Here is a 27,599-nt window from a genome sequence, read left to right as displayed (position 1 = left end):
ATTCCCACAAGAAAGGCTCGTCTCCCAAGCATGCCATCACATCCTTTTAGAAAATGCAAAACCGATCTAAAAGTGGAGGCAGATGTAAAGGGAACTAATATTTATAGAAGTCTTCGATGTGCCAGGCTCTTTACAGAACTTATTTTACCTAATCTTCACAACAACCCAGTGAGGAAGGCATTATGAGCCTCATTTTATGGATAAAAAAAAATGGAGCCTTGGGGTGCCTGGGTGGCTCAGATGGTTAAGTGTCCGCCTTTGACTCAGGTCATGATCTCCAGGTCCTGGGATTGAGCACCACGTCGGGCTCCTGGCTCAGTGGGGAGTCTGATCCTCCCTCCGCCTCTCCCCCTGCTCATGCTCCCTCTCTCTCTGTCTCAAATGAATAAATAAAATCTTTAAAAATAAAAAAAAAAAGGAGGCTTCAGAAGGTTAGAGTGCCCAAGGTCATGATGACTAAGTGGATGAGTCAGGATTCTAACCCTGAAAACATGAACGACAACCACTCAATTACACTGTCGCCCTTGTGTGCCGGCATGGCGGGTAACCCACATCTAGATGTGTGGGTCAGTCACTGGATTCGTTTGTTGGGGCCGCCGTAACCAAGTAGCACAGACCGGGGGACTTAAATAACAGAAATGTACTGTCTCACTATTCTAGAGGCTGGAACTCTTCCTTACAGGTGTTGGCAAGATCGTTTTCTTCTCAGGCCCCTCTCCTTGATTGCAAATGGCTGTCTTCTCTCCAGGTCTTCACCTGCTCTTCCCTCTGGGTCCTAAGCTCCTCTTCCTTATATAGGACATCAGTCATACGGGATTAGGGCCCAGGCTAAAATAGCCATCTCCAAACACAGTCAAATTCTGAGATACTGGGGTTTAGGACTTCAATATCTGAATTTGGCAGGGGACACAATTCACCCCATAACAGTCACACTGTGAAAAAGATCCTCCTTGTAAGAGAATATGGAGAAGCACTGTCAATGTTTTTTTTTTTTTAAGTTTTATTTATTTGAGTCATTGCTACACCCAACATGGAGCTCAAACTCACAACCCTGAGATCAAGAGTCGCACGCTCCCCCAACTGTGCCAGCCAGCGGCCCGTTTTTAAGTCATAAATGAAATTTGTGAAGGTTGTTTTCAGAAATGCAGGCATGTACTCATAGCAAGGTAGAGCCAATAAGTCAGTGATTTCCCCTCCCTAGGGAGCATTTTGAAAATGTGTTGAGGTGCTTTTACAACTCCTAATTATTTGGGGAAACTACTAACATTTGGTGGGCAGAGACCAGAGTCACAGCATGCTTGGAGCAGTCCCAGGCAACAAAGAATTGCCCCATATCCCAAAAGAGAGGAATGTTCTAGCAGACTAAATCCAACACACATGATATCAGGAGCACTCTCGGGTATACTAATACTAGGTAGCTTTTATAAGAAGCTAAGAGGGGGTGCCTGGCTGGCTCGGTCAGTTAAGTGTCTGACTCTTGATTTCGGCTCAGGTCGTGATCTCAGGGTCATGGGATCGAGCCCGGTATCAAGCTCCACACTCAGTGGGGAGTCTGCTTGAGATTCTTTCCCTCCGCCCTTCCCCCTGCTCACACACTCTCTCTCTCTCTGATAAATAAAAAAATGTTTTTTTTTGTTTTTTTTTGTTTTTTTTTTTTTTTTTAAAGATTTTATTTATTTATTTGAGACAGAGAGAATGAGAGAGGGAAAGAGAGCACATGAGACGGGGGAGGGTCAGAGGGAGAAGCAGGCTCCCTGCCGAGCAGGGAGCCCGATGCGGGACTCGATCCAGGGACTCCAGGATCGTGACCTGAGCCGAAGGCAGTCACTTAACCAACTGAGCCACCCAGGCGCCCAAATAAAAAAATGTTTTTAAAAAATAATAAGAGAAAAGTCTAATAATTTAGGGCAAAGTCTTTATGGAGATAGAAGTTTGAATCAAATAAAGACATTGTCTCAAAATTAAAAGATGTACTCACTCCATGCTCTATATATTAAAACATTTCTCAACAATCCATCGTTGAAAAGGGTTTCAGTGTGACAGTGGCATTACTGCAAACACAATGGAACCTTTGCAACAAGGTCAGAGGGTATGGCTTTCTTTTTAATAAATTTCAAACAAAATGTCATTAAATTAGACACATAAACCACATGGCTCTCGAAAGTTATGTTTACTATTTCAGATTATTGTCATGCTATATATATGTATATATGTGCATGCATATATATTTTTTTTTTAAAGTAGGCTCCACACCCAGCATGAAGCCCAACATGGAACCTGAACTCACGACCCTGAGATCAAGACCTGAATTGAAAGAGTAGGACACTTAACTGACTGAGCCACACAGGCGCCCCATGATATATATGTTTTTTAAAAATTTTGGGGCACCCGGGTGGCTCTGTTGGTTAAGCATCTGCCTTCGGCTCAGGTCACGATCCCGGAGACCCGGGATCGAGCCCCGCATCGGGCTCCCTGCTCAGCGGGGAGTCTGCTTCTCCCTCTGCCCTTCACCCTGCTCATGCTCTCTCTTTCTCTCTCTCACTCTTGCTCTTTCTCAAATAAAATCTTTGAAAAAAAAAATCTCTAAAAAAAAATTATAACACTAAAAACCTTCAGCTCTGAAAGACCATCCTGGAAGTATTTAGGAGCTGCCTGTTTTTCCATCTTCTCTGTGCAGAGACATCTATTGCCCAACTTCTGCATCGCTTCTTCTTTGATTGTTTCTCTTCTTAAACCATCCTCTATTCCTTACCGCCTAAAGAAGGATATGGTCTTCAAGATTTTTTCAAGTGCTGAGAACCTAAAAATATGCCTCGACCAGGGGTAGTATTTGAAAATCTCAGTCCCCTGCCCCGTATCACAACAAACGGAGTTATTTTGTCACCAGACTTATAAATCTGGCCCAGGTCATGTGTGAGAAGTATCATACTTCCTCATTTTCCCCATTTTGACAGTTATCATTTGTCCTGGCATGCTTCCTCTACTTCAACGAATTCCTTCTTTCTCTTATCATATACAAACAAGTCTGGTCGGTTGTTACGTATCCTAACATTTTTATTTTTTTATGGTTCATGTGCCTCACTGATTTTTTTTATTTTCCCAGCTTCTTATACAGAATTATCTTCTTACTTCTCACAAACTCAAACTCGCTCTTTAGAAAGTAGGTACAAACATTCATTGCTTCATTCCATCTTCTGGTACAACTGTGCCTTCGCAGTTACATCCTGGAATGCATGCTGTGTTATTAGACGTTACATTCACTTACCCTTTATATTACAATCATGGCATCATATGTAGAGGTAGGTTATATTATCTGTGAACATTATTTCTGGTTAAGAAAGTATTACAAAATCTTTATTTAAAAGCAGGATGTGGGGCGCCTGGGTGGCTGGTTAAGCGTCCGACTCTTGATTTCCGCTCAGGTCATGATCTCAGAGTTGTGAGATCGAGCCCCGCGTCGGGCTCCACACTGGGCATGGAGCCTGCTTCAGATTCTCTCTCTCCCTCTGCTCCTCCCCCCTTCTCTAAAATAAGGTGGAGGGAAGCTTAGGGGTCCAATATGGATAAGAGCACGCACAGTGCCTTGCAGAGATCTGAACCAGGAGAACTCAGGAACAGGTCCTGAATCTGGTCAAGAGGAAAAGGAAAATGTTCTTCATTACTGATACTCAGATAGCTTAGCAAAAGAACTAAGAAACAGAAACTGGAAGCAAAGAAGTTAAAGAAAGAGCAGAGAAGTAGTTTATCAGAAACCCAACAATTAAGTGTGAATATGCAAAACTGACTCCTGGTAATGTTCTCAGATCTAACCCAGCAGCAGCCAGAGCATCAGGGTGGATTAGGTGTCTAAGATGGAAGATGTGAAGACAGACTAGTTAGAATTTCAATCCTGAAAGGGTGGCAAGAAGCTGACTTTGATCAATAGATTAACCCTTTAAATAAAGTCTATGACCTCCAGAACATGCTCACCACTAGGCAGAAGCTTAGTTGTACTTTGACCTGTATATGTGAACTTTGGGGAATAAGAAAAGGGGGTCAAGAAGTCAGAAAGAATGTAAGGTGAAGAGGCCAAGAGGGTTTAGCTTCAGAAGAAAAAAATTCTGTCATTAATAAGTTTCCATTACCTGCTCTAGGCATACCAATGACAAACACATTAGGGGCACTGAAGAGAAGTAAGAAGACATTTGGTTCAACCCATTAACTCTAAGCGTGCTTCATTTTCCCTAAGCCTGGGCCAACATCTGAGCCAGTTAACTCAGGGTTACTTTTAATTAGGTACTTTTAGAACAGAAATGCTGAAAACAGTTTGGTCTGGACTGTGTGATGTTTGACGTTTAAAGCATGTCATGCTATATTAGTTTGTTCCTTAACTAGAAAAGATAGTTTCTAAAGAATGGCCAAACAATTAAAGAACTAAACAATCTTCATTCCTACTTTTCATGTCCTGAAGGATATCAGCAATATAAATTCTGGAACATCGAGCTCATCCACATCCCCCGTCCCTCTTTTTTAAAAAGGTCACTGTGAATTCTTAATAAATAAAGCATTAAGCTAGATTTAATTCGTATCAAATTAATCTTAAGTGAAAAACCAGGGAGACCACATTTGATCAGATTACCTACAAAGAGAGCACATTCTTATCTTTTGCTAGAACTTTAATGAATATTCTTCACCACCCAAAAGGCAAAATTAGTTATTTTAGGAATTACGCCCTTGCCACGGTTTGAAATTCTTTCAGACTGAGTTTGAAATTACAAGAAACCAAATGGTGGTTCATTTTAATTTTATTTGCCAAAGCCATTTAAGTTGATAAATTAAAAGGTAAACTCTCATTAACTCACAGGTAAAAATCATGAATATTTGAAGGATAGCTTGGCCTCTGTCAAGTTAATATCATCAATAACAATTTAAATTTGTTTTACCTAACAAAACCATAAAGCATTTATGTTATAAATATTTGTCTTCAACAAACATTTCTGGAGCATGTATTTCTTGATCTTTCACATTAAAAAAAGGAAAACTGAAAATACTGCTTTACACTATTTAGCCAGTCTTTGCTTTCCTCTTCCTGTTTATTCAGACAAGAAAGGTCAGCTTTCCCTTTTCCCCTCCAATTCCCAATTTAGCATGCATTAATCTTTAAAATATAAGGTTGAAACACAATTTTTTTTTCCAAACTGAGGAACCTATCGCTATTTTTAAATATTGATTTATCCCTTTGGTCACCTCTGAAAAATCCAGGTGCTTAAGTGACTAACATTAATTAGATAACTGATAGGACTCTCTTTTTGCTCCAGATATTGGAGAAAGGGTTGCCACACGTTTAACTCTGAGACTGAGTCTTAAGTATACAGACAAGAAAATGAACTAGGTAGTTTCTGTATAGTCCTACTTATAGCCTCCTTTGGAATGGTTTTGCAAATAACCTTTTCTTACTCCCAAATGGTAAAGTGGAGAGAAAAGAGACTTTCAAGTCACGCAGATTTGAGCTTAAATCCTAGGCTGGTCACGAATTTCCTCTTTCTCCTGGGATTCAATTTCTTCATTGGCCATGGGATGATAACACCTACTTCTCAAAGGGTAGTTATAAGGGCTGGCTAGAATAATACAATGTTAAGTGCCTAACTAAGCAGAACTGTAATAAATGTTAGTTTCCTATCTTCCCCTCCCAACTTGGAGATGACTCTGAATTTTAATATATCAAAATGAAAACTTCAAATAAAGTGCCTTCAATGCAAACCATGAGAAAAAACTTATTGCAGTTTTAATCTGTAATACATGTTTGATATTTTAAATTTCTATTTTCTTTAACCTCAAACTCCCTCAGTTGTTGAACCCACAGATATTTTTATGTTAATGACTGCCATCTTTTAAAATAAAGAGTACTCCAGGGGTGCCTGGGTGGCTCAGTTGGTGGAGCATCTGACTCTTGGTTACAGATCAGGCCATGATCTCAAGGTTGTGAGATTGAGCCCCACATTGGGCTCCACACTGGGCGTGGAGCCTGCTTAGGATGTTCTCTCTCTCTCCCCCACTCCACTCCTCCTCCGCTCATACTTTCTCTCTCTCTAAAAAAATAAAAATAAAACATAGAAAAATAAAGAGCACTCTGTACTCAATACATTAAACTCAATTTCTCTGTATTATATAAGTTCAATTACATAAAAAATGAAGGAAATAAAAAGTCGTTCTTAGATGACAGTGTGAATTTTCTGGTTTTGCAATCCCTAACTTACTTTAGTTTTTTTAATCCCTACAAACTTTTTCTGAACTTCTGCATTCTGAAAACCAAATTAATTTAAATACATATTAAAAGATAAATGTATGCCAATCAGCACTTACTAAACTTGTGGGAGACTCTTCTCAGTCTCTGAGAACTGCATACCTTCTATGCACAGTAAGAGACAAGGGTCGTATTTTCTGGTCCTACCCCACTTGGGCAAACTAACTAGACCAGAAGTGAAACTTGCCCCAAACTAATTATACTGTCTCTCCTGGGCACTGGAGCAGAGTAATTCTAGGATGGATTGAAGTAAACTCAAGGTCTTGGGGCAGCCATGTGCAAAGAGAATCAGAGAAAGGGAGTCTTCAGGGAGAGAGGGATGAAGGAATCACACAGAAAGAAGCAAAATGAAGCCAATGGAGGGGCGCGTGGGTGGCTCAGTCAGTTAAGCGTCTGCCTTTGGCTCAGGTCATGATCTCGGAGTCCTGGGATCGAGCTCCACAACGGGCTCAATACTCAGCAGGAAGTCTGCTTCTCCCTCTGCCACTCCCCCAACTCGTGCGCGTCTCTGCGCGCATGCATGCGCTCTCTCAAATAAATAAATAAAATCTTAAAAAAAAAAAAAAAAAAAAAGATGAAGCCAATGTAGCCCCAAACACAAATGCTACAATAGCTGCAAGGTTACTGAGCCTTGCCAGTTCACTGCCCTTGACTCCTCCCCATAAAACCATTCCTTAAGCCAGTGGTAGCTGTGTTTCTGTTACTCAGAAGCAAAAAAAGAACAAAAAAAAACTTGACTAAGATAGGGATAGACAGTGAAACACAAACACCAAAGGTTTTATAGCTCCCCAAGGGCTGAGCATCACCATTTTAACAGATGCTAAGATTTTATCACAACTAAAATAACAGAGAGAAAAATCTCCGCTTCTACAGTAAATTCTTTCTATTTTCAGTTGTAACAAAAATTAAATTGTGTTTAGAGAAAAACTGAGTAGGATTATTACTGAGCAGAAAGAAAATGGTAAAAACAAGTTACGTTTATGAGTGGAAGTGGTGAGGGTTGTAAGTTCTAACTAAGAGTTAAGCCAGAGTTTTTCACTGATCTGGACCCATTAGTGGGATATGAAATCTCTTTAATAGGTCAGGACATGCATTTGTTTTTAATGACACAGAACTGCAGGAAAAATGTAGTAAGAATAAATACTGGTATTAGGGTAAGTATTCTTTCATGAACCTTTTATTTCAGGTACATACCCTTTTGAGTAACTAAGTCACAAAGCCAACTATATATCTTACTGCTGGTCAAGGAGCTTAAAAGTCATTGACAAAGCCATGTTTCCAAAATAGCAACCAGAGACAATGGGTCCTACAATTATACTTCCAAACTATATTTATTCTCGGAGTTAAAACAAATGAAATTATTCCTAGAAAATAAAACTTGAACTCAAAATGGATCACAGAGCTAATATAAAATGCAAAACTATAAAACTTCTGGAAGAAAAGATAAAAGAAAATCTTTAGGATCTTAGGATAGGCAAATATCTCATAGCTACGCGTGAAAAGTACAATAAATCTTAAAAAAAAAAAAAAAAAAAAAAAACCTGATGGCGGGGGGCGCCTTGGTGGCTCAGTCGGTTGAGCATCCAACTCTTGGTTTTGCCTCAGGTCATGATCTCATGGGTCCTGAGATCGAGCCCAACTTTGGCCCCGAGCTCAGCAAAGAGTCTGCTTAAGGGTTCTCTCCCTTTGCCCCTACCCCACCTCGCATGCCTGTGCACACTCTCTAAAATGAATAAGTACATCTTAAAAAAAAAAAACCTGATAAAGTGGTCTTTATCAAAATTAGAATCTCTTGTTCTGAGAAAGATACTATCAATAGAATGAAAAGACAAGCCACAAACTAGGAAAAAGTTATCTGCAAACCACATATCTGATAAAGAATTTGCGTCCATGATCTTTCAGGAACAAATACAAGGGGGGAGGGAAATGAATTACAAATAACAATAATAATAATAACAACGAAGAACAGTTACAATTTGACAATAAAGACAACCTATTTTTAACGAGCAAAAGTTCCAAATTGATACTTAACCAAAAGATATAAGAGTAGCCAAGAAACACATGAAAAGATGCTCAAAATCATTAGTTATTAGGTACATGCAAATTAAGACAGTAAGGTAATTCTTTATCCATTCTCCTCTTTGGGACATATTTAGGGAGCTTCCAACAGTTCCTCATACAAGTAGTATTATATGAACATTCTTATTGTGAAAATTAATAAAGGGAAACCTCATTAAACTGAAGTCGGGAGGCCAAAAGGGGTAAGGTCTCATGTGTTACCACTCCCCATCAACTTAGACATACCTTCTAAGTCCCAAGTGAATACTACTTTACTATTCCAGCAGGAGGAATAAAGGTTTTCTCCTCCCCTAGCAAGAACCCAGCCAATGAGAGATTGTCATGACTCAGCCAATGAGAAGCCACTATACTTCGAACTCCCAATTTGCTCCCATGAACATTTTGTTTATAACAGCACCCCCCAACTACCTCCTTTCCTCTATAAGAGTGCTGCTCTCCTTTGTTCTCTGGATTTGCCTATGGTTTTGCCAAGTTGGCATGTCCTGAATTGCAATTCTCTGCTATTCTTCCCAAATAAACCCATTTTTACTGGTAAAATAACTGACAGCTTTATTTTTAAGGTTAGCAATGTTCATACATCTTTGCACGCATGTGAAACACTTTATTCAATTCAGTCTTCAAAGCAGAATCACTGGAATGAAGGGTATATGTATTGTTTTTATAGACACCGTCAACTTGTTCCAAAACCCATAGTAATTGACTCCCAGGAAGAATAAGGAATTGAATTTCCCTAAAAAAAAAAAAAAACCATTGAATTTCCTGATACTTAGCTAGTGAACCTGTATTATACTTACTGGCTATTCACACATCTTTTTCTGTGAATTTACCATTTCAATCATATACTGTTTATGCTTTCCTTTTTAATTTTATGAGTTCCTTCTCTTCCTTAGATATTCATCCTTAGTCACTTTTGTATGTTACTATTGCTTTTTCCTACTTTGTTGCTGGTACTTTTCAAAAAATGATCAACTACTGGGGTATAATTTACATACAAAATTCATTCATTAGGGGCACCTGGGTAGGTAGCTCAGTCAGTTGGGCGTCTGCTTTCGGCTCAGGTCACAATTGCAGGATCCTGGGATGGAGCCCCACATCATCGGGCTCCCTGCTCAGTGGGGAGCCTGCTTCTCCCTCTCCCTCTGCTGCTCCCCCTGCTTGTGCTCTCTCTCTCTGTGTCAAACGAAATGAATGAACTCTTTAAAAAAATAAAATAAAAAATTTAAAAACATTCATTAAAAAAAAATACAATTAGTTATCTTACTACCTACAGAATGGCTAAAAAAATTTTTTAAATACAATACCAAGGTGCTGGCAAGGACGCTGAGCAACTGAAATTCTCATACACTGCTGGTAAAAATAGTCTGACATTTTTTTATAAAGTTAAACATACACTGACCATATGATCCATCAAGGCTACCCAAAGATATTTACCCTAAGAAATGAAAACTTAGGTTCACACAAAAATCTATAAACAAATGTTTATGGCAGCTTTATTTATAATCATCCCAATCTGAAAACAGTCCAAGTGTTCTCCAAGTGGTGAATGGATAAACAGTGGTACATTCATACCAAAAGATATCACTCAGCAATAAAAAGGAACAGACTACTGATCCATGCCTGAATGAGTCTCAAAGATGTTATGCTAAGTGAGTAAAAAGCCAGATTCGCAAGACTAAATACTGTGTGATTCCATTTATATGACAAACTGGGAAAGGCAAGAGTATAGGGACAGAGAACAGATCAGTGCTTACTGGAGGCCAGAATGAGATAACAGGCTGACAACACAGCAAGTGAATCTGGTTGGTCACAGAAAGGTCCTATATCTTTATTGTGGCGCTGGTGACATGACTATTACAGGTTTGTCAAAACTCAGAACTATACACTAAAGAGGGAGAATTTTTTTCTATATGTAAATTACACCTCAATAAACTAACCAAAAGTGTTTAAAACTTAAATCTACGTGACTTGGATTACCAACTGGACCCATATTTAGGGGTTATGAAATAAGACTGTGCTACAGGACTGCTAGAGGTGACACAAAGGAGTTCTTTTTGCAGCCTCTACTAATTAAATCCTTTGAATGAGGTTTCAAAATGGCCCATCAGGAAAATAAAAGTAACTTAAAGAAAAAAAAAAAAAGCAGCAGGGCGCCTGGGGGCTCAGTCGGTTAAGCGTCAGACTCCCGATTTCAGCTCAGGTCATGATCTCAGGGTCCTGGAATCAAGCCCCACATCGGGCTCTGAGCTCCACAGGGAGTCTGCTTGAGGATTCTCTCTCTCCCTCTCCCTCTGCCCCTCCCCCTCCTCATGCACATGCACACACACTCTCTCTCTCTCTCTCTCAAATAAATAAATAAATAAATCTTAAAAAAAAAAAAAGGCTGTTATACCAATACTTGATTACAGAAAGTCAGAGTTAAGGCCTCTGCTCCAAAACTTAAATGACACTAACATAGCATCCACTGTCTGTAGAAAAAAAAAACACAATAATGACTGCATCTGTTCAGGACTTTGCCGTTTACAAAGTGCTTTCGTATACGCCATCTCATTTGAGTTATTACAAAATACCTCAGAGCAAAGAATACCTCACTAACAACCACCAAAATACCTCACAGGGCCTCCCCCAGCCACGTTCCCAGGGAGCAGCAAGCCCCGATGGCCAACGTGAGACAAGCTCGGAGCACAACTGTGAAGTAGAGATTGTGAACCCTCAAGCTTCATTTGCCTTCCATCCTCTGAGTGATGCTGAGCCCAGAGGTAAAATTCAGTCCGTCCCTGATAGTAGAAGAGACCAGATTAGAAGATAAGGCTATGGCGTCTCTAAATGACGCAACCCCGGTGGAAGAAGGCGGAGCACACATGTATACAAGCATTTGCACACATTTGCATTCATTCCTGCCCACAGCTGCTGAGAGGAAACGGCAAGCTGTCTCTTTTCTAGGGTCCATTTCATTCTGAAAATAGCTCGCTAGAGAGTATTCCTGTAAAATAACAGTCACATTTTTTTCTTATTCCCCGTGCACCCCCTACTTCCTGAGTCCTGGGCCTTTGTTCATCATATTACCTCTTTCTGGGATGTGCTTGTACGAACCACTTCCTCTACCACAAGGCAGTAATTTAAACCCCGCTGTCCTTAAGGACCAGTCCCAAACTTCCCCAACCAGCCAAGCAGAAGTCATCACTCCCTTCTGATTTCTACAGCATGCTGCTTAGCTTTCTCTTACAGAACCCATCACCAACTGCCTTATCTCACGGATGTTTGCTCACTTCCGCTCTAAACTCCTCAAGAGCAGAGACCTAGCCTTACTCAGCTAGGAGCCACCAAATAGCGAGCAGTGTACCTTACTCTATGCACACGGAGGTCCCAGCATGTTCGCTGACCTGCATCTGTAATCAAGTGTGTCACACATTTCCAGAAAGCACCAAACCAAGAAGAGATACAGAGGTAGACATGGAAAGCAAAAATATTTAAAATAGTGAAGCAAAGCTGTGTTTCCCCTTGCACTAGTGAGGGTTGTCCAGAGAAAAAGAAGCAATAAGAGATTTTATATATAGAGAGAGAGAGATATATTATATATATGAGATTTTATATATATGTATATATAGAGATTATATATAGAGATTTTATATGTATATAAAAAACATACAAACATAAAACACTAAATATAAAAATATATTATATATATATATAATTTTTTTAAGTAAGCTCTACACCCAACATGGGGCTTGAGCTCACAACCCCGAGATCAAGAGTCACGTGCTCTACCAGCTGAGCCAGCCAGGCGCCCCTATATATTTATATATACACATTATATATATTTAAATATAAAACACACACACACACACAGAGAAAGAGGGGGGGAGGGGGGATATAGATTGTAAGGAATTGGCTCACACAATTGTGGAGGCTGGTAGGCTGATGTTGAAGCTTGAGTCCCAAGGTAGTTGGGCTGCTGGCAGAATTCTTTCTTTGGGGTGGATCAGTCTTTCTCTATTAAGGCCTTCAAATAATTGGATAAGACCCACCCACTCTATGGAGGGTAACGTGCTTTACTCAAAGTATACTGATTTAAATGTTAACCTCATCTAAAAATACGTCCAAAGAAACATCTAGAATGTTCAGCCAAACAGCCAAATTGACATAGAAAATTCATCTGAACACTCCCTTTTTTCTACATAGCACTCCACACCCCCCTCCTCCCAGTCCTTCTCCCCAGAGGGAGCTACTCCCTTTAGAAAGGAACAGTTTTATTTAAGGGAAGCTATACAAACTCCTGCTAGGTTCTAACAAATGATAATGTTCCAGAAGCCCAAATGACTAAGGCCATGTAAAACAAACAAATTAACCAATTATGAAATGTTCAAAGGCTCTTTTAAACCCGCAGATAAACCTAAATTGTGTATAATTTATATTGCAATTGATGTTAGTTTTGTTACATTGCAGTACCTTTTAAAAAGTCACAGAGTTCATTTCAAAATAACCTGACTCCTAGAACACAACCCAACATTCTCTTCCTATGTTGCTTTTTCTAAATAAGATCCAAGCCATCTCAACAGAAAGTGAAGTTTCAACGTATCAAGGAAGAAGAAACAAAAGAGAAAAAACGTTGCAAGATAAAGGATAAGGACTAATCATCTTGGATGCTAAAATCCCCTGATGCTCAAAGAAAAACAAAGTGAGAAACTGTCTTGACTATTTTAACTAAGAATTTTCAAGATTTTATCCACAAATATCTTGTGAACAGAAGCAGAATCTAGCAGACTATTACTCTATCCACCAAATACCAAACTCTTAGCAGAGCAGAGCCAGACTTCAATCAGGATTTCTCCTGATAGTAAGGACGATCACATTCAACTTTATTAATGCAACAAATATTTATCGAGTGCTTACTATGTGTTAGGTACTGTGGACAATATAAAGATGTCTCCAGTGGAGAAGACTGGATAAAAACATAATTGCAAATGAATGCATTACATGCAACTGCTCTCATCCACCAAAGTCACTAAGAGGCTCTAGTAACTAAATCCAAGTCACTGACCACGTTCACTCCTTCCTGACCTGGCATCACTGGAGCGTGACACTGAAGACTACTCTCTAGATTAAACATTAAACATCTCTTCCACCACGTCCTAAATCCCTCGGTCTTGGTCTCCTGGTTTTCCTCATGGCACAATTTGAGATCTCTTCCTCTCTGCCCAGCTCTCTCTACAATGCTGGTGGTTCACTTATTTCTGCCTTTCTCACTTTATATGCCCACCTTGAGCAAACAATCTCATGCATTCCCTTGGCTTCAACTACTACCTGTTTGCTGATAATTTCTAAAATAAAAATTTTACATTTATGTTATTTTAAAATTATTTGTCATTGTGGTCAAAAACATGTAACATAAAATTCTTTTATTTTAAGCCAAGACCTCTTCTGAGATCCAGAACCACATAGCCAACTGTCTGCTAGATAACAGAGGGGGAACACGAGTGCCTTGATTTTAATGTGTCCCGAACTGAACTTATCATCCTATCTACATGATTTGCTTCTTCCCTCCCCCACTCCTGTTGTATTTTATGGCACTGGGAATGTTGGGTCTTCCACCAACTCAGTGCAAGCCAGAAACCTGGGGCTTCATCCTTTATTCCTTCCCACATTCTCAATCCTTCATCCATTCAAGCTGCGAAGCCTTCAACTGGCTTTCAAATCCATCCTTCCTCCTCTCTCTCCTCTCTATTAGACCTTAGTTCAGACACATTATTTTAGCTTGAATTACTCTATCAGCCTTCTAACTAATCTCCTGATTAATCTTGGGACTTGCTCTCCTTCAATTCTTTCTAGAAGCGACAGTCTGACTAATATTGCTAAAAGGCGACTCAGAAGTCACCCCTCTGCTTACAAATATTGCAGTGGCTCCTCAGGGTCATCAGCATAAAAACTCATCTCTTTGGAGTTATATATAAACCTTTTAGTAAGGACCTGGTCACTTGCTAATTCTCATCACTCTCCACCGCCGGCACACAGAGTCCCTAGCTCTGGTTCACGTTTTATCTCCCTTATACGGTTCACTCACCCTGGAATGCCCCTCCGTCCCCCAGGATACCTAGTTAACTCCTACACATTGTCAAGACTGAAATCTGTCCTCATCACTGATGAAAAGCTCTAAGGACACAGGAAGATGAACTACAGTGTACTGAGCTTGGGAGAGGAGCAAGGATCAGAGATACTGAAACAAAAAGCCCCACAGATGTGAAACTTAATAAAAGGAAACCTCATTTAGAATGGAGTCAGGAGGCCAGAAGGGGGAGCTCTCGTGCCCTACCACGGGTGGTCAATGGCAGACCCAAAGGAAGAGACCTACCTTACAAGTTGATACTACTTTAGCTACGATTTTACTACTCCAAAATGAAGAAGAAAGGTTCCCTCCATCGCCACCACCGCAGCAGAGTCAATGAGAGATTGTCACAACTCAGTCAATGAAAAGCCACTACACCTTGAACTCACCGTTTGGACTTTTTGTTTATAACAGCCACCCCCCCAACTCTTCTCTTTCCTCTGTTAAAAGAGCGTTCTTCTTCTTTGTTCTCCAGACTTGCCTATGGTTTTGCTTCAGCTTGCTCGTCCCAAATTATAATTTTCCACTATCCCTGAATAAACCCATTTTTGTTGGTAAAACACCTGACAGTGTTATTTCTAAGATTAACACAGGCCACAGAAACAATTCTCCAATCCAAAGGGGACAGACAGAAGTTCTCAAAGTATTATCTTCTGTCCTACTGTTCATCTGTGTAGTACATTCCATCGGTAACTCTCAACACATGCAGTGACCCTCTAGAAGGTAAAGGGAAGCTTAGACAGAGATAATTAAAAGTGTACATGGTGGGGCAGGAGGAAAAAAATCAAAGAAAGGGAACCAGCTACACAAACCCACAGATACCTTCTCCAACTTTTATGCTGCGAGCGCAGGGGCAGTAAAATAAAAAATGGATTTACTAGAGTCCAGCTTTCAAACATATATACTTACAGGCAAAGAGCCTGTGATGTTTACAACTTGATAAATTCTTATGAAATCACCAGTGGAAAATGTTTGCCATGGTCATAAATTCAATGACCAGCTTGAAGGACATATGGAACTTACCATAAAGGGAAGTCCATTTGCCCCCACGAGCTCCTATACCAAGCAGTGGCATGATCCAAAGGAGTGGGAACATCCATGGGATACATGCTAACAGTCACATAACTGAAGAAAAAGCAGACTATTAAAAGCACTACAGTGGAACCGCTATAACAGGATGAAGCCAACCAACTTACTGTGCTCGGTGAAATACATAGGAACGTCTGCTGCCAGGTCAGACTCAGAAACAGGCATCCGAAGAGGCTCTGGACCCTCTGAAAACCAGTTTGTCCCCAATCCCCAAGAGTGGCTGAACTAAGAAGAGCTGACATATTTACGGTTGAGATTTTTACTTCAACAAGCAAACCCTTAGGTAGAATCCACGTTTCTGCTGAGGTCATAGTATCCTCTGCACCAAAGAGAATCCAAAGAAGAAATAGCTTGTAGCAGCTTATGTAGGGAGAACAGTCCAGTAATTCAGCAGGTTGCTCGGTCTGTGACTATCAGGAGAACTTCAAGTGGGAAAAAAGCAGGAAATATAAGACAAGGGAATCAGAAAGGGGACTTTTTTTCTCATCTCCACTCTGCTAAAAGGTCTAACTCTGAAAAAGTTAATTCACCTATAAGGAGCTGAGCTTCCTCATGTATCAAGTGTACTGGGGTTGAGAAAAGAGCTAAAAAAATCTTCTAAGGTCCCTCCCAGCTTTGAAACTAGATGAACTCCCTGACAAATACACAGGAGGTGGAAGAGAAACAGGCAAACATGAAAACTATCGGCAAGGAAGACAAATAGGTACTGACAGCTGGTAGAAGTGAGTAAAAATTATATAGGGAAGCTGGATATAAGGAGTCAACATAATATTATTAGTCAAGAAGCTTTAGCCATTGTTTTCCAAACACCCTTTCCCCTAACCTTCAGAATTATTTCCTTCATTCTTCTAAGACCTTCTATAGTTACATGCCATATTGGGAGAAAATTGAAAATTTTCAAAAATGCTAGAAACTGAAAAACGCACAGATTAGAATATTTTATTTTATTTAAAGATTTTATTTATTCATTTGAAGAGAGGGAGAGAGGCAGAGAGAGCACAAGCAGGGGGAGAGGCAGAGGGAGAAGAAGACTCCCCGCTGAGCTGGGAGCCCGATGTGGGGCTTGATCCCAGGACCTGGAAATCATGACCTGAGCCAAAGGCAGATGCTTAACCATCTGAGCCACCCAGGTGCCCCTAGAATATTTTAAACCACCTCTCTCAGTAACTGATAGAACAAGCAGACAAAAATAATCTGGTAAGATTACACATACTTTGAATCCAATTATCCAGTTTAACCTATTGAGTATACATGGAACATTATTTCATCAAATGGAGAAAATACCTTGTTTTTACAAGCACACACAGAATATCTGCAAAAATCGACTACATACCAGGCCATAAAGTAAGTCTCAACAAATAGCAAAAGGACTGAAAATCAAAGTGTATTCTAGGGGCACCTGGGTGGCACAGTTGGTTAAGCATCCAACTCTCGGTTTTGGCTCAGGTCCTGATCTCAGGGTTGTGGGATCGAGCCCCAAGACGGGCTCTGCACTCAGCAAGGTGTCTGCTTGAGACTCTCTCTTTCTCTCCCTCTGCCCCCCAACTAGTGCACTCTCTCTCTCTCTCAAATAAATAAATCTTTTTTAAAAAGAGTATATTCTATACTCACTATGAAATTATGCTAAAAAATCAATAAGTGATAACTAAAACCATCCAAGTTTGGATATCAAGAAACACTCCTAAACTACACATAGGTCAAAAAAGAAATCATGAAAGAAATTAGAAAATGCTTAAAATGGAAGAATAACAAACACAACACAGCAAAACTTATGAGGTGCAGCTAAAGCAAAGCTTAGAGGAAAGCTTATGATACGGGCGCCTGGGTGGCTCAGTCAGTTAAGCGTCTGTCTTCAGCTCAGGTCATGATCTCAGGGTCCTAGGATCGAGTCCCACGTCAGGCTCCCTGTTGAGTGGGGAGTCTGCTTCTCCCTCTTCGTCTGCCTGACGTTCCCCCTGCTTATGCTCCTTATGCTCTCTCTCTGTCAAATAAATAAATAAAATCTTAAAAAAAAAAAAAAGCAAGCTTATGACCTTAAGTGCTTACATTAAAAAAGAAAGGCCAAAAAAAAAAAAAAAAAAAAAAAAAGACTAGGCATCCAATGTAATAAGCTAAAAAAAAAAAAAACCAACGTAAAAAAAATTTTCAAAAAGTATAGAAATAATAAAGAGCACAAAGGAATGAAATAGAAAACAAAAATAATACAAATCAAGAAAGTCAAGAGTTGGGGTGTTGGGGGACAGGAGCAGTTAGCCTAATAACAGTGCCAAACCTCTGGCAAAAAGAGACAGCATGAAATATTAGGAATAAAAGTGAACATTACAAATGCTGGAGAGATTAAAAAGATAACAGAAAAAAAACTGTGGGGAAACAGATATGTGGAAGCATAAATTGATGAAATTTCTCCAGGAGGCAATGAGGCAATATATTAATCAAAATGAAAAATTACACATATGGTTTGATGTGGTAATTCTACCGCTTAGAATGCTGTCTCACAAAGCTGCACGGAAATGGATGCGCAAGACAGTTTGCAAGAGATATAATTACAGAGTCTACAACTAATCCAAATGCCCTGGGTAGGAGACAATTTAAATAAACTACAGAGCATCCACATGATGGGTTACTATGAAGTTATTAAAAATAGGAAGGTAACACGCCACATAAACGTGTGTACCTGAATGTTCATGGCAGCATTCTTCATAAGAGCCAAAAAGTGGAAACAAGCCAAATATCCATCAATGGATGCATATACAAAAAATTCTGCAATATCTATCCAATAAAATGTTATTCAGCCATAGAAGGAATTAACTACTGATACATGTTAGAGAACATAAAGGAACCTTGAAATCATTGTCCTAAGTGAAAGAAGCTAGACAAAATACACCATATATTGTATGATTCTATTTATATGGAATGTTCAGAATAGGCAAATCCACAGAGACAGCAGGATAATTGCCAAGGACCGGGGGTGGGTGGGTGTGTGGGGGGTGTGTGTGTGTGTGTGTGTGTGTGTGTGTGTGTGTAGTGTCTGCTAATGGATACAGGGTTTCTTTTGATGAAAATGTTCTGTAATTAGTGGTAATGGTTGCACAATTTTGTGAACAAATTTTTAAAAAAACGACTAACTTGTGTACTTGAAAAGGGTGAATTTCATGGTATGTGAATTATATCTCAATTGTTAAAAATTATATAAGGTAGGTATTTATGTCCTGAACATGGGAAGATCTGTAACATATATTAAATCATTTTTTAAAAAGCAAAGAGCAGTTTCTCTATCATTTGTTCTCATTTGTATTTAAAAGAGGATATATGGAGTCAGTTAAGCATCTGCCTTGAGGAGGGAGGAAAGATGGCGGAGGAGTGGGGACCCTATGACAACTGGTCCCCGGAATTGAGCTGGATAACTACCAGACCACTCTGAGCACCCACGAAACCAGCCCGAGATGTAAGAAGATCTGGATCTGGATCTCTACACACAGAATATCGCAGGCGGTTGGTTTTGAGGTACGAAGCAGAGAGCCGTGATCCTGCGGGCAGATATCGGAGGATAAACGGCAGCGGGAGGGTGCCTGGCCGTGGGGATCCTACACCGCCGGTGAGTGACAGCCTCGCGCTGCGGACGGGCACAGACTCGCAGACCGGTAGCGTCGGGAAAGAACTTTAGGGCAGCCCCCGGGGTGGAGAACCAGACCCGCGGGGTCGCACGCACACGAACCGCAGCCCCCGGGACAGAAACCGGAGCGACGGTCATGCACACGCGAACTGCAGCCTCTGAGACGGAAACCCGGTGCGCCGCGGTCGTGCTGGTGAACTGCAACCTCCGGGGTGGAAACCCCAAGCGGCGGAGTCGCACGCGCGCGAATTGGGAGCGGCTGGCGGTTTTAGAAGCACAAAGGGCAGAGACGTGCCCCGACCTGGAGGCAGGACTGGGGGCGCTGCGGAGGGGCGCACAACCCAGGCCGCTGCAGTTTATAGCAGCACGGACAGAAACGGAGACGGTGTGGCCTGGAGAGCTCACTGAAGAACAGACTGCAGTCTCTCTGCTCTGAGGCAGAGGGTTGGAAACAGTCTCTTCTGCTCTGACTCACCGAAGAGACGCGGAAAGCCACCAGGGAAAGGCGCCAGAGAACAAAAGCCCCAAAGACTGATTCCCACTGAGCCCATCCCCCACCACAGGGGCGCAGGGCAACTCCGCCCAAACAGGGTTGCCTGAGTAACAGCGCGGCAGGCCCCTCCCGCAGAAGACAGGCTGGGAAAACAAGAGGCCAGCAACCCTAAGGTCCCAAGAAAACAGGTGCATCTTGCTTGGGTTCTGGTCAATAATTTGGACTCTATACATTCCCTCAAACACCCATCAACAGAATGACTAGGAGGAGGAGCCCCCAAAACAGAAAAGACTGAGAGATTATGACTTATGCTGCAGATTTACAAATGGATGCAGATATAACCAAGATGTCGGAGATGGAATTCAGGCTAGCAATTGTGAAGACAATGGCTAGAATGGAGAAATCAATTAATGGCAACATAGAGTCTCTAAGGGCAGAAATAAAAGGTGAATTGGCAGAACTTAAAAATGCTATCAATGAGATCCAATCCAATCTAGATAATCTAACAGCTAGGGTAACTGAGACAGAAGAGAGAATAAGCGATCTGGAAGACAGTATAATAGATAAAAAGGGAAAAGAGGAGGCCAGGGAAAAGCAACTCAGAATCCATGAAAATAGAATCAGAAATAAGTGACACCATGAGGCGTTCCAATGTCAGAATCATTGGAATCCCGGAGGGAGTGGAGAGAGAGAGAGGGCTCGAAGATGTATTTGAGCAAATCGTAGCTGACAACTTCCCTAATCTGGGGAATGAAACAAACATTCGAGTCCTAGAGGCAGAGAGGACCCCTCCTAAGATCAAGGAAAACAGGCCAACACCCCGGCATGTAATAGTAAAACTTGCAAATCTTAGAACCAAGGAAACCATCTTAAGGGCAGTTAGGGGGAAGAGATTCCTTACGTACAGAGGGAGGAACATCAGAATAACGTCAGACCTATCCACAGAGACCTGGCAAGCCAGAAAGGCCTGGCAAGACATATTCAGGGTACTAAATGAGAAGAACATGTAGCCAAGAATACTTTATCCGGCAAGGCTTTCATTTAGAATGGATGGAGAGATGCAGAGCTTCCACGACCGGCAGAAGTTGAAAGAATATGTGACCACTAAGCCGGCCCTGCAAGAAATATTAAGGGGGGTTCTAGAAAAGGAGAAAGACCCCAAGAGTGATCTACAACAGAAATTTACAGGGACAATCTATAAAAACAACGTCTTCACAGGCAACATGATGACAATTAATTCATATCTTTCAATAATCACTCTCAACGTGAACGGCCTAAACGCTCCCATAAAACGGCACAGGGTTGCAGATTGGATAAAAAGACAGGACCCATCCATATGCTGTCTACAAGAGACTCATTTTGAACCTAAAGATACATCCAGACTGAAAGTGAAGGGATGGAGATCTATCTTCCATGCCAGCGGACCTCAAAAGAAAGCTGGGGTAGCAATTCTTATATCAGACAAATTAGATTTTAAACCAAAGTCTGTAATAAGAGACACAGAAGGACACTATATCATTCTTAAAGGGTCTATCCAACAAGAAGATCTAACAATTGTAAACATCTATGCCCCCAACATGGGAGCAGCCATCTACATAAGCCAACTGTTAACCAAAATAAAGAGTCATACTGATAACAATACGGTAATTGTAGGAGACCTCAATACTCCACTCTCAGCAATGGACAGATCATCTAAGCAGAAAATCAACAAGGAAACAAGACCTTTGAAGGATACATTGGACCAGATGGACCTCATAGATATTTACAGAACATTCCACCCTAAAACAACAGAATACTCATTCTTCTCGAGCGCACATGGAACTTTCTCCAGAATAGACCATATACTGGGTCACAAATCAGGTCTCAACCGATACCAAAAGATTGAGATTATTCCCTGCATATTCTCAGACCACAATGCTCTAAAACTGGAACTCGATCTCAAGAAAAAATTTGGCAGAAATTCAAACACTTGGAAGCTAAAGACCACTCTGCTCAAGAATGTTTGGGTCAACCAAGAAATCAAAGAAGAACTTAAACAATTCATGGAAATCAATGAGAACGAAAACACATCGGTCCAAAACCTATGGGATACTGCAAAGGCGGTCCTAAGGGGGAAATACATAGCCATCCAAGCCTCACTCAAAAAAATAGAAAAATCCCGAATTCACCAACTAACTCTACACCTTAAAGAACTAGAGAAAAAGCAACAAACGACGCCTAAGCCATGCATTAGAAGAGAAATAATTAAAATTAGAGCAGAAATCAAATCAATGAATTAGAAACCAGAAACACAGTAGATCAGATCAATGAAACTAGAAGTTGGTTCTTTGAAAGAATTAATAAGATTGATAAACCACTGGCCAGACTTATCCAAAAGAAGAAAGGACCCAAATTAATAAAATGATGAATGAAAGGGGAGAGATCACAACCAACACCAAGGAAATAGAAACAATTATTAGAAATTATTATCAACTATATGCCAATAAACTGAGCAATCTGGATGAAATGGAGGCCTTCCTGGAAACCTATAAGCTGCCAAGACTGAAACAGGAAGAAATTGACAACCTGAATAGGCCAATAACCAGTAACGAGATTGAAGCAGTGATCCAAAACCTCCCAAAAAACAAGAGTCCAGGGCCTGATGGATTCCCTGGGGAATTCTACCAAACATTCAAAGAAGAAATAATACCTATTCTACTGAAGCTGTTTCAAAAAATAGAAACAGAAGGAAAACTTCCAAACTCATTCTATGAGGCCAGCATTACCTTAATCTCCAAACCAGGCAAAGACCCCATCAAAAAGGAGAATTTCAGACCAATATCCCTGATGAATATGGATTCCAAAATCCTCAACAAAATCCTAGCTAATAGGAAACAACAATACATTAAAAGGATCATCCACCACGACCAAGTGGGATTTATCCCTGGGATGCAAGGGTGGTTCAACATTTGCAAATCAATCAATGTGATAGAACACATTAATAAGAGGAGGGAGAAGAACCATATGGTCCTCTCAATTGATGCAGAAAAAGCATTTGACAAAATACAACATCCTTTCCTGATTAAAACTCTCCAGAGTATAGGGATAGAGGAAACATTCCTCAAGCTCATAAAATCCATCTATGAAAACCCCACAGCGAATATCATCCTCAATGGGGAAAAGCTGAGAGCCTTTCCCTTAAGATCAGGAACATGTCAAGGGTGCCCACTCTCACCACTGTTGTTCAACATAGTACTAGAAGTCCTAGCAACAGCAATCAGACAACAAAAAGAAATAAAAGGTATTCAAATTGGCAAAGAAGAAGTCAAACTCTCTCTTTTCGCAGACGACATGATACTTTATGTGGAAAACCCAAAAGACTCCACCCCCAAATTACTAGAACTCATCCAGCAATTCAGTAATGTGGCAGGATACAAAATCAATGCACAGAAATCAGTTGCTTTCTTATACACTAACAACGCAACTGTTGAAAGAGAAATTAAAGAAACGATTCCATTTACAATAGCACCAAAAACCATAAGATACCTCGGAATAAACCTAACCGAAGAGGTAAAGGATCTATACTCTAGGAACTACAAAACACTCATGAAAGAAATTGAAGAAGACACAAAAAGATGGAAAAATATTCCATGCTCATGGATCGGAAGAATGAACATTGTTAAAATGTCTATGCTACCCAGAGCAATCTATACCTTCAATGCCATCCCGATCAAAATTCCAATGACATTTTCCAAGGTGCTGGAACAAACAATCCTAAAATTTGTATGGAATCAGAAAAGACCCCGAATGGCCAAGGAGATGTTGAAAAAGAAAAACAAAGCTGGGGGCATCACGTTGCCCGATCTCAAGCTATATTACAAAGCAGTGATCACCAAGACAGCATGGTACTGGCACAAAAACAGACATACAGACCAATGGAACAGAATAGAGAACCCAGATATGGACCCTCAACTCTATGGTCAAATAATCTTTGACAAAGCAGGAAAAAACATGCAATGGAAAAAAGACAGTCTCTTCAATAAATGGTGCTGGGAAAATTGGACAGCCACATGCAGAAGAATGAAACTCGACCATTCTCTAACACCATTCACAAAGATAAACTCAAAGTGGATGAAAGACCTCAATGTGAGACAGGAATCCATCAAAATCCTAGAGGAGAACATAGGCAGTAACCTCTTTGACATCGGCCACAGCAACTTCTTTCAAGACACATCTCCAAAAGCTAGTGAAACAAAAGCAAAAATGAACTTTTGGGACTTCATCAAGATAAAAAGCTTCTGCACAGCAAAGGAAACAGTCAACAAAACAAAGAGGCAACCCACAGAATGGGAGAAGATATTTGCAAATGACACTACAGATAAAGGGCTGGTATCCAAAATCTATAAAGAACTTCTCAAACTCAACACCCAAAAAACAAATAATCAAGTCAAAAAGTGGGCAGAAGAGATGAACAGACACTTCTCTGAAGAAGACATACAAATGGCTAACAGACACATGAAAAAATGTTCATCATCATTAGCCATGAGGGAAATCCAAATCAAAACCACACTGAGATACCACCTTACACCAGTTAGAATGGCAAAAATGGACAGGGAAAGAAACAACAAATGTTGGAGAGGTTGTGGAGAAAGGGGAACCCTCTTACACTGTTGGTGGGAATGCAAGTTGGTACAGCCACTTTGGAAAACAGTGTGGAGGTTCCTCAAAAATTTAAAAACAGAGTTACCCTATGACCCAGCAATTGCACTGCTGGGTATTTACCCCAAAGACACAGATGTAGTGAAAAGAAGGGCCACGTGCACCCCAATGTTCATAGCAGCAATGTCCGCAATAGCCAAACTGTGGAAAGAGCCGAGATGCCCTTCAACGGATGAATGGATAAAGAAGATGTGGTCCATATATACAATGGAATATTACTCAGCCATCGGAAAAGATGAATACCCAACTTTTACATCAACATGGATGGGACTGGAGGAGATTATGCTAAGTGAAATAAGTCAAGCCGAGAAAGTCAATTATCATATGGTTTCACTTATTTGTGGAACATAAGGAATAACATGGAGGACATTAAGAGAAGGAAGGGAAAAATGGGCAGGGGGAATTGGAGGGAGAGATGAACCATGAGAGACTATGGACCTGAGAAACAAACAGGGTTTTAGAGGGGAGGGGGGAGGGGGGATTGGTTAGCCCGGTGATGGGTATTAAGGAGGGCACGTACTGCATGGAGCACTGGGTGTTATATGAAAACAATGGATCGTGGATCACTACATCCAAAACTAATGATGTATTGTATGGTGACTAACATAACATAATAAAATTTAAAAAAAAAAGAGGATATATGTACCTACTTTTATTTGCATAGAAAACACCTGTAAGCATAAAGACAAAAATAAAAAACTAACGATGTCTGCCACTAGAGAGAGAAGACTTATTTTTCATGGATACTTTTTGGGTTTTTTTAAAGTGTTCTGCTAGGGGCGCCTGGGTGGCTCAGTTGGTTAAGCGACTGCCTTCGGCTCAGGTCATGATCCTGGAGTCCCGGGATCAAGTCCCACATCGGGCTCCCTGCTCAGCGGGGAGTCTGCTTCTCCCTCTGACCCTCCCTGATCTCATGCTCTCTATCTCATTCTCTCTCTCAAATAAATAAATAAATAAAATCTTTAAAAAAATAAATAAAGTGTTCTGCTATGTGTATGAGTTACTCTATAATAAAGACTAGAAAGCACCTGAAATGTCTGTACTGAGAAGGAACATTGGACATTACTGTATTGACCACTACTAGAAATTAAAACACATTCATATCTTGTTATAGCGGGAAATCTCCAGCACACAGGCTAAATCTGGTGTTCTGCTTCAATTCTTCTACGCATGAGGGATCCATGGACTAAAATGTTAGTCCTATAGACACCTCTGGTGAAATACAGTGATGCCTAATGTAATATATAATCCCAATAATGAGAATGTTACTCCACAATGATAGATTTTTTAATGTTAGATATGACACTTTAGTTCTCTAAAAATCAAGAAATATAGGATTTCTGTGTCAAGTGAGGAAAATAAAATATTTAAACGATGCTTGTGTCTCTAAAGCTTAGGCAGCAATTGAAATAATTTAAATAATAAAATCTTAGGGTCCAATGGGAACTTAATAGATCATCTAGATCCCACCATCTACACAATGCTTAATTCTCCTATAAACTATCATTCCTGTCAAGAGGTCAGTGAACCTTTCCTAATTCACTTCCAGTGACAGAATTCCCTGTACCCTGAGATGACTCATTCCATCATTCAAGGGCTTTATTAGAAAATCTCCCTTCTTGGGGCACCTGGGTGGCTCAGTTGGATAAGTGACTGCCTTCGGCTCAGGTCATGATCCTGGAGTCCCGGGATCGAGTCCCGCATCGGGCTCCCTGCAGGGAGTCTGCTTCTCCCTCTGACCCTCCTCCCTCTCATGCTCTCTGTCTCTCATTCTCTCTCTCTCAAATAAATAAATAAAACTTAAAAGGAAAAAAAAAAAGAAAATCTCCCTTCTTTCTGCTGTAGGCTTGAGTGGCTGGTGTCGAGATGGGCAAGTTCATGAAACCCGGGAAGGTGGTGCTGGTCCTGGCTGGATGCTATTCCCAATGCAAAGCGGTCATCCTGAAGAACATTTATGATGGCACCTCAGACTGTCCCTACATGCTCTGGTGGCTGGAATGGACCACTATCCCAAAGTGACAGCTGCCATGGGCAAGAAGAAATTGCCAAGAGGTCAAAGATCAAATCTTTTGTGAATGCTTATAACTACAGTCATCTCATGCCTACAAGGTACTCTGCCGATATCCCCTTGGACAAAACTGTTGTCAACAAGGATGTCTTCAGAGAACCTGCTCTTCAATGCAAGGCCACACGAGAGGCCAAGGTCAAGTTCGAGGAGAGGTACAAGACAAGAATAAATGGTTCTTCCAGAAGCTGCAATTTTAGATTGGTTTTGTTGCAGTCATTAAAAATACACCCCCCAACAAACAAACACCACACACCAAAAAGAAAATCTCCCTTATATTGAGATGTCTAGCTCTTTTATATGCTGTCCTCATCCAGCCTTTGTCATTTCTTGTAGAGAGCACAGGCAGAGTAGACGTAGCACAATTCTTAAGGCCCTGGGATTTCTGGAATGGTCCATGAGCATTGGCTTCAACTTAAAGTCACGGGCTATAGTTGCCTCTAATAATCAGAGCACCGGCCCATCCTTTGCAGCTTTGAAGCCAGGCACGGACTTCTCCTCTCTAGCTATGAAAGTCCTAGATGGCATCTTCTTTCAGTAGAAGGCTGTTTCATCTACACTGAAATTCTGTTGTGTAGTGCAGCCTCTTTGTTACTGATCTTAGCTAGACCTTCTGGATGACTTGCGGCAGCTTCTCCATCGGCACTGGCTGCTTCCCCTTGCACTTTCATGTGCTATAGATAACTCTTCCCTTAAACCTCATGAACCACCCTCTGCTGGCTTCACACACTTTGCTTCCACAGCTTCCTCGCCTCTCTCAGCCTTCACAGAATCGAAGACAGTTAAGGCCTTGCTCCGGGTTAGGCTTTGGCTCAAGGGAATGTCGTGGCTGGTTGGATCTTCTGTCCAGACCACTCAAACTTCCTCCATAGCCACAGTAGGCTGTTTCGCTTTCGTATCATTCGTATGTTCACTGGAGTAGCACTTTTAATTTCCTTCGAGAACTCTTTTTTTGCATTCACAAGGAGGCTGTTTGGTGCAAGACGCCTAGCCTAGCTTTCTTTCAGCCTGTCTCAGCTTAAGACATGCCTTTGTCACTAAGCTTCATCATTTCTACCTTGTGATTTAAAGTGAGAGACATGTGACTTTTCCTTTCATTTGAACACTTGCCGGCCATTGTAGGGTTATTAGTTGGTCTAATTTCAATAGTGTTGTGTTTCAGGATATAGGGAGGCCCAA

At 40.8% G+C, this 27,599-nt stretch overlaps 1 protein-coding gene and 1 pseudogene across 4 annotated transcripts in view; one reads left to right on the top strand and one right to left on the bottom strand.

The window, feature by feature from the left end:
- KLHL13 (kelch like family member 13) overlaps positions 1–27,599 on the bottom strand; it is a 203,983-nt gene that overhangs the window by 144,861 nt on the left and 31,523 nt on the right. The window lies entirely within an intron of this gene.
- Positions 26,055–26,620, top strand: LOC118529279 (large ribosomal subunit protein eL27 pseudogene; annotated as a pseudogene).

Source organism: Halichoerus grypus, chromosome X, assembly GCF_964656455.1.
Source record: "Halichoerus grypus chromosome X, mHalGry1.hap1.1, whole genome shotgun sequence".
Taxonomy (NCBI): domain Eukaryota; kingdom Metazoa; phylum Chordata; class Mammalia; order Carnivora; family Phocidae; genus Halichoerus; species Halichoerus grypus.
Note: the sequence above shows the minus strand (reverse complement) of the source record. Positions and strands in the feature narration are given on the sequence as shown.